Raw genomic sequence first — 12,879 nt, 5'->3', positions numbered from 1 at the left:
GGTTTTTTCAAGGATCCAGTTGGCTCCCGGCTCAATTGGTATCGCTCTTTCGCCTCCTGTCGCCTTTAAGCTGCGTGAAACTCGCTCGCTTTTATTACTCTTCTCTGATTGCACCGACGCGTGGTCATGAGGTTCTCGGTGTTGCACAATCCTGCTCCTTTCTTTCCCCATTTATCCCCCCCCCCGCCACAACTCCACCTCCCTCCCCGTCTTCAGATTTTAATTTCGGTTGAGGGTGTTTTAATTTATCCCGCCTTTAAATGTCTCAACAGCTGCAGCCACCCAGCCGCCTCCTTTGCCGCCATCCTCTCCTCCAGCGTGCACGCACTTGGGCCGCGCTTCCGTCCTACATCTTCGGCAGGGGGAGGGGAGCGGCGGAGGGGGGGGCATGGCGTGGAGGGAGGGAGGCCAAAGGGGCGCAGGATCCCCAGCGAACGGCAGCGGAGCCGGGATCGAGAGATCTTAACGAAAAAGCAAGGCAGGGGTTACGATCGTGTCAGGAAACCCACGGCGCCGGCCTTTCTGGGCCAAACACACACACAAAACGGGGAGGGGGGCGGGTGGAAGAAAGGAAGTCGCGAGTTCTCGCAAAAAAACACACACCAAAAAAAACACCAAAACAACTTGGCTCTCAAAGGAGAAGGCATGACTCCGCCGGTGTATTTATGGCACTTGAAAACAGCCGGGCGCTGCAGCTTGAGTGCAAGGGAGCAGGCTCAAGTAGTTGCTAGCTCGCCAGGCCAGCGCGCTGGATGGAGAGCTAAGCTGACAGCGCCTGCCTGTCTCGCGCAAAGCCCCTCCAGCTGCCTCTCCCGCTTCATTCCAGCACACGGGAGGTTGGGGCTCTTTTTCGCTCGCTCGCTCGCTCGTTCTCTCTCCCGCCCCCGCCCCCCACTCGGGCTCGAGCCGCCGCGCAGCCTCCCCAATTGCGCGCCCAACAACTTGAGGCAGGTGCGCGCCCCGCGGGAAATCCTCGGGGACGGGGCGGCGCTGCGACGGGCGGAGGCGGGGGCTCGCGCTGCCTCTCCCGGCGCCCCGAAGTGCTGGAGGAGCAAGTTTGGTTCTGGGGCGGCGGCGGCGTCTCGGCTTGGGCAGGGGCCGAAGGGGGGAGGGTCAGACTGAGCCCTTCCGCGGACGCCCGTCCGTCCCCAGCCGCCGGCCGGCGCCAGAGCTCGGCGCGCCCGAGCGCGAGGGGCGCGGGAGTGCGTTGCGAGCGCCCAAAAAGCCTCCGGAGCGAGGGGAGGGGAGCGGGGAGGGAGACGGCGGGCGCATGCGCCTGGGCCGATCGAGCCATATTGGATATGAGGCGGTGAGCGGAGCGCCGGCGAGCCTTGCCCGAGCCCCGGCAGCGGCGCGGGGCTGGAAAAACTCCCCGCAGGTAAGGCGGGCGCGGGATGCGGGGCCTCGCGGGTCGGGGGGCGCCCGCCGCAGCTGCTGGGCGCGTTTTGCTGCGTGCGCGGCCGCCGGAAAGGCTTTTTTCCGGCTCCTGAAGTTTGATGCGGGAGACGGCGAGGGAGGGCGGTATCAGCAGCAGGCAGGCGAGCAGGAGGAGCGCAGCGCTAGGGGAGGGGGAGCGAGCGAGCGGCGAGCGCTTCGCTCGGATGTGCAGCCGGGAGACGCCGCCGCCGCCGCAGCAGCAGCAGTAGTACGAGCGCCAACTCCGCGCGCGCTTCTCGCGCTCCGCGCAAGTTCCCGCGACGCGGGAGAAAGGCGCTCTGCGCCCGCGCACCTCAGGGCCCGAAAGGGGGCGCCTGTCCGCTTGCCGTTTCCCTTCGCATTTGTTTTCCTGCTGTACTTATAAAAAGTTCCTAGGCGCAGAGCACTGGAAGGTGCTCCTCTCTCTTTTTGTGGGGCGTGTGTGTCTGCCCGTTATTCTGTGCCCAAGGGAAGCCAAGCCTCTCCTTCCCTCGCCTTGGTTTCTGGATTCTGGAATCTCTGGCTGGGCGACTGAATGTTGTTGATGCACTTTCTTTTTCTAACTTGGGTAGGTTAGAAGAAAAGTAATTTCAAGGGAACTTCTGAACTTTTGAGGCCATGTGTTTTGTCTTTCCCGAAGTGGCGTTTGACATGGTGATGGTGATGATGATAAAATCATTATTATGATTATTAATCTTCTCTAAAATGGCATCATTTAGAAAAGATGAGGCCTTCTTAAACAGTTGGGCCGTGGTTCTCCCCCATCCTCCCCCCTCCCCTTAACAGTGAAGTGATCTTTCAACCCAAGCGCAGGGGAACTCAGTCGGAAGCGCACACTTTCTCTGAAGACGGCTACGCGGTTTGCTACCCATCTGCGATGATGGCAGTTGCGAGCTCCTCGCATCAACCTGGCCCCATAAATCGCGACTTTTTTTGTGAGTGGGGGAGGAAGGTGGGTCGGATCGGCAGCTGGTGTCCGCCGTTGTTTTGATTGCGCGTGATTACAGTGCCACCAAATTACACTCCGCGGAGCCCCTTTGCCAGTGCTACTGATGCCTCCTCCTGTGGGACTCTACTTTCAGTTGAAAAACAACTCTGCTCCTGTACCCTTCGCTTTCTTAGTTTCCATTCTCTGCTCTTCTGCCCTCCCTCTTAGACTCAAGAACGCAGGGGCTTCCTTGCCCTGTAGCTTAGGATGCACCTGAACCCATAAATCCTAAATGGAGGGATACACACTACAGTTGGCTGCAGTGGAAAGGAGAAGAAGGCCTTAACAAATTTGAATCAAGTTGGGGAAATGCTCTTACAGTCAAAGAGGGGCTTGTGCAGGAAAGACAGTTTGGGAATTGACTCCATTTAGATGCATTTCTGTGCATGAAACTGTAGAATCATCTTAATGAAAAAGAAAGAGGAGTCCAGAACTTAGACTTTTACAGTTTCTCTCTTGCAGGGACAGGCAGTTAATCCGCTCTTTAAAAGCATCTCTATTACTAGGCCAGAGTGATGTCTATTTAATGGTCTCAGGTTGGTTTCGTGGAACGATTATATCTGCTTTGGAAAGAAATTTGCTGTCATAAAAAGTGTGTAAAAGTTGTAACATTTAGGATTTGTAGCTTTGCCTCTACCTTTATCCACTTGAAAGTAAAACTCTGATATAAAACTATTTACTAATAAGACTTTGGTGCTAGGTTGGTCCTGTTTGTTCTGCCTCTTTCTTTGGGCTTACTACTGCTGGAAGGGAGGCAGAGGTTACCGTGGCAAACATTTCAGTAAAATAGAATGTAAGGTGCACAACTCTAACATTCATGTAAGAACTGATACGTTCTGTCCACTGAATTATAATAACAGCTGTTACTGTTATGCATCAGGCTAAGCTATTTGTAGTGCACATGCTGGTGAGAACAACGTTAAGCTTTTTATTATACAGTATATCTTAGTTCAACACAGTACCTCTCATAGATGGAGGCTTTTAAAAAATCCCATTTTCCTGTAACAAAAATAAACATTTAATATTTGAGCAACATACAGTTACAGAATATTGACACCACCCAAGATTGTAGTTGGTTTAGCGTTGGCATCTTGGAGTAATGTCACATGTTACTGACAGGACTCCAAATGTATAGTGTGGTATAGTGGTTAGTGTCTGACTAGACGTGGCAAACCAGGGTTCTAATCCCAATTCAGCAATGAAGCTCACTGTGTGACTTTGGGCCAGTCAGTGTTTCTCAGTCTAACCTACCTACGGTAACAAGGCTGTTGTCAAAACAAAATAAAAAATAAAAAATTCCTTCCAGTAGCACCTTAGAGACCAACTAAGTTTGTTCTTGGTATGAGCTTTTGTGTGCATGCACATTTCTTCAGATACACTGAAACAGAAGTCACCAGACCCTTATATATAGTGAGAGAGTGAGGAGGGGTATTACTCAGAAGGGTGGTGGGAATGGGTGATTGGCTGATGGGTGTGGAAAACCTGTTGATGACTGTTAACGACTGCAATTAGTTCTAAAGGAAAAAGCAAGGGGTGAGATGGCTGTTGTGAGGATAAAAGGGGTGAGGGGGCTGTTGTGAGGATAAAATGAGAAGGGGGGGGGGTCATGTACAGCACATTGAGCTCCTTGGAGGAATAGGTAGTATAGAAATGTAACCAGTAAATAAACTTTGTTTCACTAAACACAGGTGTACACTGGCCTCAAAAAGCAGGGCATTCAGTTCCCTGTTATATTCACACACAGTGCAGTAGACACCTGTAGCTTTGTGTTAACATTAATTTGTGATACACATGAAGAGACCGTAAAACTTCAAACCACATTACAGTACATGGAAACTGTCCAAATGTCTTTAAAGGCAACTTGTCTCTGGATACTGTGTTTAGTCTGTGGCTTAAAAAGTAAAGTTTAGATTGTTTCTTGAACTCTTTGGGCAGCAATGAGTCATCCTTGGGTAGTTTATATTTTCAGGATTGACTACAGTAAAGGCAGTAACCAGACTAGGATTCCTGCAAAACTGTTGTCTTGTGACATACCATGATAGTTCAATCAAGTCAGATTTATCTCTCTGTGTAGGCCTCATTCCTAAATGCATCTATATACCTTATGGGATCATACATAAGTTATTTCACATGTGTGGTACAGCTCTTCCTCGATTGTGCCATTTCAGACTGGAAGTGTAGGAATTGCATGTTCTTGTGTTTTTTCCCCAAAGCCAAAACAAAACATTTTAATGTTGAGAATGACTTTAAACTTTGCCTTTCCATAGCAAGTACAGGAATGTGTTTTATTTTGGTTGTGGGTATGCCGTGCTCTTCCCTCTCCCATTTAGTGAAAAGGCTTATAGCACAGGAAGGGCTGGACTATATATTATCCCTGCAGTATAGTGTTACTCCTGTATGTTCATGTCTCAGTTAGGACCCATGGACAGCAGAAGCATATGAGGCAGTTAAATGAGATGACAGCATTGTTGAAAACTTAACTTGAATGCTAGACAGTTTTCAGATCTTTCACCTACAGGAAGGGCTACACTGTCTGTAATCTGCGCACATTTGGGTTGTCTCTTACTGGGGTGTAAATATGCCTTCACATAGGGAACAGATTTAACTATTGCACCTATGCCAAGTAATGTGTGATTTCTGTGACGAGAGTTTGGAATAAAAATAAGAGTTCAGACTCAGTTTCTCCTGTTTATGGAATTAAACCACTTTCACGGTAGTGTTCATGCTTTACCTTGAGACTTCTTGTAATTCAGATTGAACAATAGGCATATAATCTTATTTCTCAGTACTTCTGTAACCTGGTTCACAGACATCACGTGAAACCACAGTTAAAATAAACTATGGTTTATGGTGAATGAGCAGTAGTTGGGGGGGGGGGGGCGACAAACTATGAGTCTGGGTTTTACAGCAAGCCAAACCATGGCTTGTGTCCTGGCAGGGATGGGGGAGGAGCGGAGAGCCTGTGATTTCAGCAGTGCTCTTTCACATTATTTGTGAACCAGGCCTTAGAGAACAGCAGAGGGATGCTGTTCAGTGGGTATAAAGCAGCTCCTGCTTCAGTTGAAGTAAAACTGAGAGGGCAGCTCATTTCAATTTTAGGCTTTCCTGATGGATTAATTAGTGTACTAAAAGGTGGAAAAGAATTTATTCTCATTGATTCTGTGTATTTGTGTGTTGGATGACACTATGTTTATGCGACAAAACAACTTCAGGAGTGGGAAAGTCTCGGAAGCTGACACTGGATTTCTCTATAGGGCAAACCTTGCTTAAAAAACGAGATGAGCTGGGTAAACAAGGGCACCTAATTTACTGTATATTCTGGCATATAAGACTACTTTTTAATCCAGGAAAATTTTCTCAAAAGTCAGGGGTCGTCTTATACGCCGGGTGGAGAATCTGCAGTCGAGTATATCTCAAACTCTATATTTTAACTGGAAAAGTTGGGGGTCATCTTATATGGCCAGTCGTCTTATACGCCGGAAAATACAGTAGTAACTGATCCATCATACTTCCTTTCAAATTGCAGTGTGGAATTATCTCCTAATATTATTATTAATAATATTAATCCTTAGCAAACAATTGTTTGAATAGTTCTACTACATGTGGAGGATATGCTGAAGAGAGGATGTAGAACATATTTTTACAAGTAAATGAAAATTAATCTATTTTCCACAGGAAGTTACCAGTTTTGTTCAATATTAGGGGGGGGAAACAAGTTATTTTTTATCAGAAGGTTAGAACCTTACCAAGTTTTGAATGTGAAAGCTTTATGACAGATATAGGCCCAGTTCACATGGCTTAGTGCGAATGAGCAAACACACAGGTCCTTGTAGAGGAGATTGCAGCAGTGGTTAAACTTAGTGTGTTTGCTGCGCTCCAGGCAAACCATAGTCAAGGTTTGCAGCTTGTGGTTTGTCTGGGAGGGCCAAATTTCAATTCTGGGTTTGGATGACACACTAGGCCAAAACTGTGGCTCAGTGCAGCTGTGAAACAACCAGGGAGAAGAAGAAAGCAGCCATAATATCTCCTGGAGACCGTGCATTTGCTTATTTGTACTACGTCATGTTTTGGCTTCAGGAATGATGACATGGAAAGAGTTTAGTTTTATTCTGAAATTGATTTCTCCATTGGTTTAAAAATAAACATGTGCTAAAACTGTTGCTATTGTTAATTCCTTGCATTTTCATAGCTTGTTCAGTTTGAAATTGCAGCTCTTTAGACTATCATAATACTTGTCTGCCTCAGAAAAGTAGTGCTGTTGCTGGCTATTATTCAGCAGCTTCATGGCAAATCTGGGAATAAAAATGAAACTCTTTATTGTAATCCTCAAGTAAGACTTTTCAAATGAATTGAGCTAAACAGATCTATTTCTTCAAAGTGGCTTGAGAGGTGCACAGTGATGATTATTTATTACAAATATCTACTATGATAATCCACTGTAATGAATAATTTGCATTGCCTTAGAGTAGAACTCCAGCTCATGAAGGACAAAGAAAAATAAAATTCAGGTAACTGTGCTTTCATTGTATGTACTTGAATGCTAGGAAGCTCCCGTATGCTATGACCTTGCTACAGAATGGACATTAAAGATAGAAATCTTCATGATTATTCAGTCTTCTAGTCAATATAAAAATGCTGTTATTCCAATCCTTGGGTATTGACATTGCATTTACCAATACTTCCATGGGAGGAAGTTGAAGCTGCTTCATGTGTTTTTTCCCCTGTCAGAGGAGAAAGGGGATAAAAGTCTGCAGGGTCCTTGAATAATGTTTACTACAGCATGTACCGACTCCCTGGGGTCTTTCAGGCAATTACACTAGCGCAAAGTCCCTTGTCTGAATGTAACTGTTTCTCTGCCCAAGCTCTCTTCGTTTTTTCACTTTGCCTCCAGGGAGTTTTCCCCCTTTTACAATGGGAACCTCACCTGTGCAAGAACAGGTCAAAAGGCATTCAGTGGAGATAGCCGTACATAATCTTACGTATGCTGGCTTGTTGAATAGTGTGCAGCTTCATCATTAAAGCAGTTATCATGGGCTTAAGGGTGTCTTTTGCTAACTTGAGAGAGAACTGGAGATTTTTAGTGGCTCGGCCATTTCTTTCAGAAATATGTTTCTACTTTAGTATTCTGTACCTAAAGTTTTGACAAAGATCAATGGCTAGAAGAACACACAGTAGCTTCTGTAATGTGTGCATTCCACACTTCTGACTTGCAGTATAGGAGCAAGCTGATCTTTCTTTATGGATGATAAATTGTAGGGGGAAGTTTAGTGTTGTCTTCCATGAAATTAAATTATGTGAACAATTAAAGGGAATATTTTGTGCCAGCGCTAAAAGCATAGGAGGTGTTCAGGTATTGTGCAGATGAGAAATGATGGCTCAGGTTGCCCAATAAATGAAAGCAAGTGTCTGATAAGAACCAGCATTGTCCATTAGATGGCTTTTTAAACTTGGACCTGGCTGTACGCATTTAGATCTCTGCAAGATGTGCCTGTGTAGTGAATGGGAAGAATAATAAAATCATAGAATTGTAGACTTGGAAGGGGTCCCAAAAGTTATCTTGTGCAGCCCCCTGCAATCCAGGAATCTTTTGCCCAAAATGGGGCTCAAACGCACAACGACCCTGAGATTAATTGTTTTATGCTCTACCAGCGGAGCTATGGGCATGCTAGGTGAGTTTGAACAAGTCACCCATATTTCAGCCTCAATTTGTTAAGCATAAAAAGCTCATATATTTTTGTTGTAAGAATGAAAAATATTAGCTGCAACCCTGTACTTCTAGGAGAAAAGTAGTGCTGTAGGACCTTAATTAGATACGTCCAGGAATGGGATGCAGGGCTTAGTCGGAATTAAACTTGGCTCAAATTAAGAGTGGATTTGTACTTTATAAGTACATAACTTGTTATTTTTCAAAGTCAGAAGTGACATATAAACCATGCACACACATGGAATGTTAGAGAGAATATGATTTTAATACAGTACTAGGGCTCCTTTTCCTCTGTTAACTAAACTGTTTAATATAATTGGCAATAGTCAATGCAAGTAATCCCTGCTGGGCGATTGGCACTTCATTCTGATTCGACTGTCAAACTATAGTTATGCACCCACTTATTCTTGTGGAAATCTCGCATTTCAGTAGATTTGTAGGTCTACTACTGGGTACCGGATTAAATCTACTAAATCTACACTGCTGCTTAACTTCTGTTAGTTTCAATGGAGTTTACAAACCCCCCCCCCCCCGTTGAACTGAATGGAGGCTGAACGGCTGCAGTATCTGGTGGATTGATTCCTTGATTGTTAATGGTTGGCACTAGAGTCCTGAATTAATCTTGGCAGTTTATTGTGGTGAAATGGATCATTGCTATTCCTTTGCATTCTGGGCCACCCTTGATAAGATCTTGCTGGTTTAGAAGATTAATAGTTTGTCCTTGTTCACTTAATCTGTTTTCATTTATTTGCTGTTTATTCTTTAGGACACTCCTTTTCCTTTATGGAGCTGAATAAACCATTTTTCATTAGCGAAATCGGTTATAAGGAATTCCCATTATAGCAAATAGCTGAAACTGATAGTATCTCAAAATGATGTGGCTATTAAAAATGCTTTGATATTTTCTTTGTGTTTTGGTGATGAAAGATAGAGGAGATGAATTCTTGATGATCTAATGAAACACTATATGCAGTGCTGGGCAAGCCTTAACAAGTATTTTGGTAAATTTGAAGTGATGCTGCTCAGATACTTCCAGGATGGATTTTTCAGGATCCAGAAAATTTATAGCAAATAAATACAGCTGTTCCTGAGTAGTTGAACTTAGTTTTTTTTGATAAACTTTTGCTTCATCTACCTGCATGTATCCCCAAGGCAGATAATGGGGTTGTCTGATCTGGGTACGTGCAGTGAATTGAGCACTCAGGGCCCAAACTACTTGTTAACATTAGCCTAGTTCCCCCCAGATGCTTTGGGCTCAAGAATGTTCTTTTCTGACAGAAGTCAGCAATTGCAGGTAGTGGTATGATTTGTATTGGGATCTGTAGCATTGAGATCTATAGCCAGTGTTTAGTGGTTCATTGCCCATGTGGACAGTGCAAATCTGGATTGACCAATGGTCTGATTCGGTATAAGGAAACTTCCTGTGTTTGTTCCTAAAATTTTAGCTCCGTTTCCTGTGCTAATGCATATTGCTCCCCTGCCCCCCGTAGCTATTGTTTTTATTAAGAAAGAACATGCCCAGTACTGTTTATTTTCTTATATTTATATCTTGGCTTTCTTCCATCATAGAACCCAAGGCAGTGAGCATGTGGTTTTCCACTGGTCACTCATCCATGCACTGACCAGACTCACTTACCTTCAGTAAGGCTATGGTCTTCTGTGCCTTCTTCAAACCATACCCTGGAACCACTAACACAGCATGCAATTTAACCCTTACAGTGTCTTTCATAAGTGGTGATGCACACACTTTCTTTAGTATCTCCATTTTATGTTAAGCTGTTGGAACATGTTGTTGTTGTTGTTGTTGTTGTTGGAACATGATGTTGTTGTTTTTAAACACAACACATCCTATCAGGTCTACTTTGTGTTCAAACTTATAAGACGACCAAGTACTTTCAGTGCACTGATCATCTCTACGAGCTCATTCATTGTTGTGCAACTAACAGTATTTTAAATACAGACATCAAAGAGGATATGTTCTTGTTACCTGATGGGAAATTATGGTTACTGCAAAAAGCAGCAACAAAACAATGTTTATGTGTGGAGTATCACATTGTGCACACAACTCCTGAGGAGGTCAGTAGCACAACTTGATACACAAACCAGCTGCCGCATTTGGATTTCTACTGCAGTAGCAAAATAACGAAGATTAAGAGTACTGTATTTAAAGTACAGTATTCCAATTTAGCTTGTTTGAGGAGTACAGCCTTGGTAGGCATTTAGAAGAATAGAAATGAACTACACAAACTGTCTACAGATCACTTGGTGTTTAACTGAAGAAGTGGTTCTGCAGTTAATAGTACTTTTAAACTGAAATATTTATTACATATTGTATTTCAATAAATTTGCACGAAAACACTGCGTCATAGTGTAGTATAAAGACATAAAAGCTTAATATAACCCTTAAGTAGATATAAATGAGTGGCCATCTAAGTGTTTACTAGGGTTTACTTTGCTGAGCTTCAACTGTTACTGCATGGCAACATCACATAAATCTCGGTAGAAAAAAATCATCATCGTAGAAGCATTCCCTTTAGAGTTTGGTATATAATAATACATTACCAAGAAGGTTAAATATAATTGCCTAGCAAATAATGGAGCAAGTGATAGTGAATAAATAACTTCTTGCTTGGCATTCACTGTCCAATTGGACAAGGGGAGTGGGGTGTCGCTAAATGTTGTTACTATATGTTGTACTGATCTCATAATGAGTAATTTGTACTAAAGTGGGGAGAGGGAGCTGGATTGGGTCATGGTAAGCCCGCACAGGCTTCCTGATCTCCTGTAACAGTGAGGTGTTCTGCATGTCTGTCAGCACCCAGAAGGAGAAGTGGGCTTTGTTAATCCCTACTGCGAGCCTTTTGTGTGAGGGTATCTGGTCCATGGACAAATGCAACATGCCCTTGTTTGCAACTAAACAGGGCCTTCTGCAGTTTTGCTACCTTGGAGACAATCTAAAACCTTGGACCGTTAGCCCACATGCCTGTTGCATTGCAGAGTTTTTATCTGCATAGATATGAAGGGCAATCACAAAACAGATTAGACATCTTTGAGGGTCTTTTTTGTGCAGATGCCATGACACCAAACAAGCTCTCTAAAGATGTAAAACTAGCATTCAGAGAATTATGAAACTAGTTCTGGGAACTGAAGGGTACTGGGTTAGGGTGTTGCTGTTTTTATTAGTAGCTCTCATACCACATCAAAAACTTACCTCTTAAAACTCTGAGGGGAATTTTCAGAGCAGGTTGTGCTATGACATGGCATTCTGCTGAGAGGAGAAGAAAAATCCACTGGGCTAATGGAAGAAAATTACCGTAAGTTAGCCTAGGACTGCAGTTTCACTTGCCTGACAGTAAACACCATGGAACTCAAGGGTTCTCATTTCAGTGTATAGATGTAAAAAGATGGTGCTGTAAATACAGCTCTTGGATCCAGGCCTACTTGTTGTTCGGAACTTGCAGGTGTAGGGGCTAGGAATTACAGGGCAGTGCAATGTTTTTCTGAGATGGAAAGTTAATGTACAATCTTTTTGGTTAGTCATAAGTATCCATACTTCTCAACAACAACTAAATACATTGGGTCATACATTTAATGTTTGACTTCAATAGTTGGTTATATTATCCTATTGTCTTATATAGAAAGTAAGCTAAAACTTAAAGTAGTTTTGATAAATTCATAGTTTCATTCTGAGAAACGTTAAATCCAAATGTAAAGCATTTTTTAGAAGACACTTACATAAATGGCTTAGGATTTGGGTTATCCTGGAAGAAAAAAAAACAATTGCCTGGGATCAAAAGCAGTGTGTGCACATAATAAATTTTCAGCTCCTCCCTTTATGCTGTCCCCCCCTCCGTGTGTGTGTGTGTGTGTAGGGGCTAGGAAAAAACAGCAATTTCCTAAAATGCACACACACTTATCTGGATCCTAGTGTATGCATCTATATCAGCACAAGCAGAGTACACTCTGTGCCTAGACCTTTCAGAAAAGGGAATGTGCCATTAGCTGATGTGTTGCCTGTTTTTCTTCCTCCTCCCCATTTGTGTACAGATTCCTTCCTCCACATCCTGGTTCAAACTAACCACAGCCTGCTCCGTCTGGCATCTGAATTGGGCAAACCAGAATTGGAAGTTCACTTTAAATAATTGTATTGAATTGTAACCACAGTAGGTATCCACAAGGAGAGGAGGGAGTTGGGTTTTTTCTCCTTCTCTGTATGATATATGGTTTATTTACACATATATACAACCTGAGCCTATGATTGAGAGGTTCACAGCATCAGCACCCCAAAAGGGTCTTGTTTCTCCTATAGCCACAGCCTTGGGTTAAAACAGAAATCAACCACCGTACTTGGACCCTCTCTTTTTAGCAACCTGCAAACTTTTTTCCTCTAGGTCACACCACAGCCAACCCTAAAGACTCTGCTTCAGCTCTCATGTTGTCTTCTCATAGCTGGAGAAGGGCCCCCACCCCTTTTTCTCAATAGCCCATCGTCTTTCCCTTTGTTCTTTGTTAATGGCTCATCTCCCAGGCAATTACTTCAAGAGGAAGCCAGCCTCAATCCAGGGGTTCAGGAGGTTTGATTAATTTCTAAAACTTACTGGGTCCAGGACTTTATGGGAGTCTTGCTCTTTGTTCTTGGCATCTCCAGTTTAAAATTACTTAGGGGGCAGGGAAGCGAAAGCCTAAGTACCTGGAGAACTTTTGCCTGACAGAGTAGATGATACAAGACTAAATGGAGCATTGGTCTGACTCCGTATAAAGGTCACAAGCC

The 12,879-nt window shown here is 43.9% G+C and overlaps 1 protein-coding gene across 1 annotated transcript in view; it reads left to right on the top strand.

Moving 5' to 3' along the window:
• The first annotated feature begins 1,254 nt into the window (after window positions 1-1,254).
• SFMBT1 (Scm like with four mbt domains 1) overlaps window positions 1,255-12,879 on the top strand; it is a 78,294-nt gene continuing 66,669 nt past the window's right edge. The window contains exon 1 of the mRNA XM_033140736.1: window positions 1,255-1,378. The gene's annotated coding sequence lies outside the window, so the exon portion shown is untranslated. The remainder of the gene's footprint in view (window positions 1,379-12,879) is intronic.

This window comes from Lacerta agilis, chromosome 2 (genome assembly GCF_009819535.1).
Source record: "Lacerta agilis isolate rLacAgi1 chromosome 2, rLacAgi1.pri, whole genome shotgun sequence".
In the NCBI taxonomy this organism is placed as follows: Eukaryota; Metazoa; Chordata; class Lepidosauria; order Squamata; family Lacertidae; genus Lacerta; species Lacerta agilis.
Note: the sequence above shows the minus strand (reverse complement) of the source record. Positions and strands in the feature narration are given on the sequence as shown.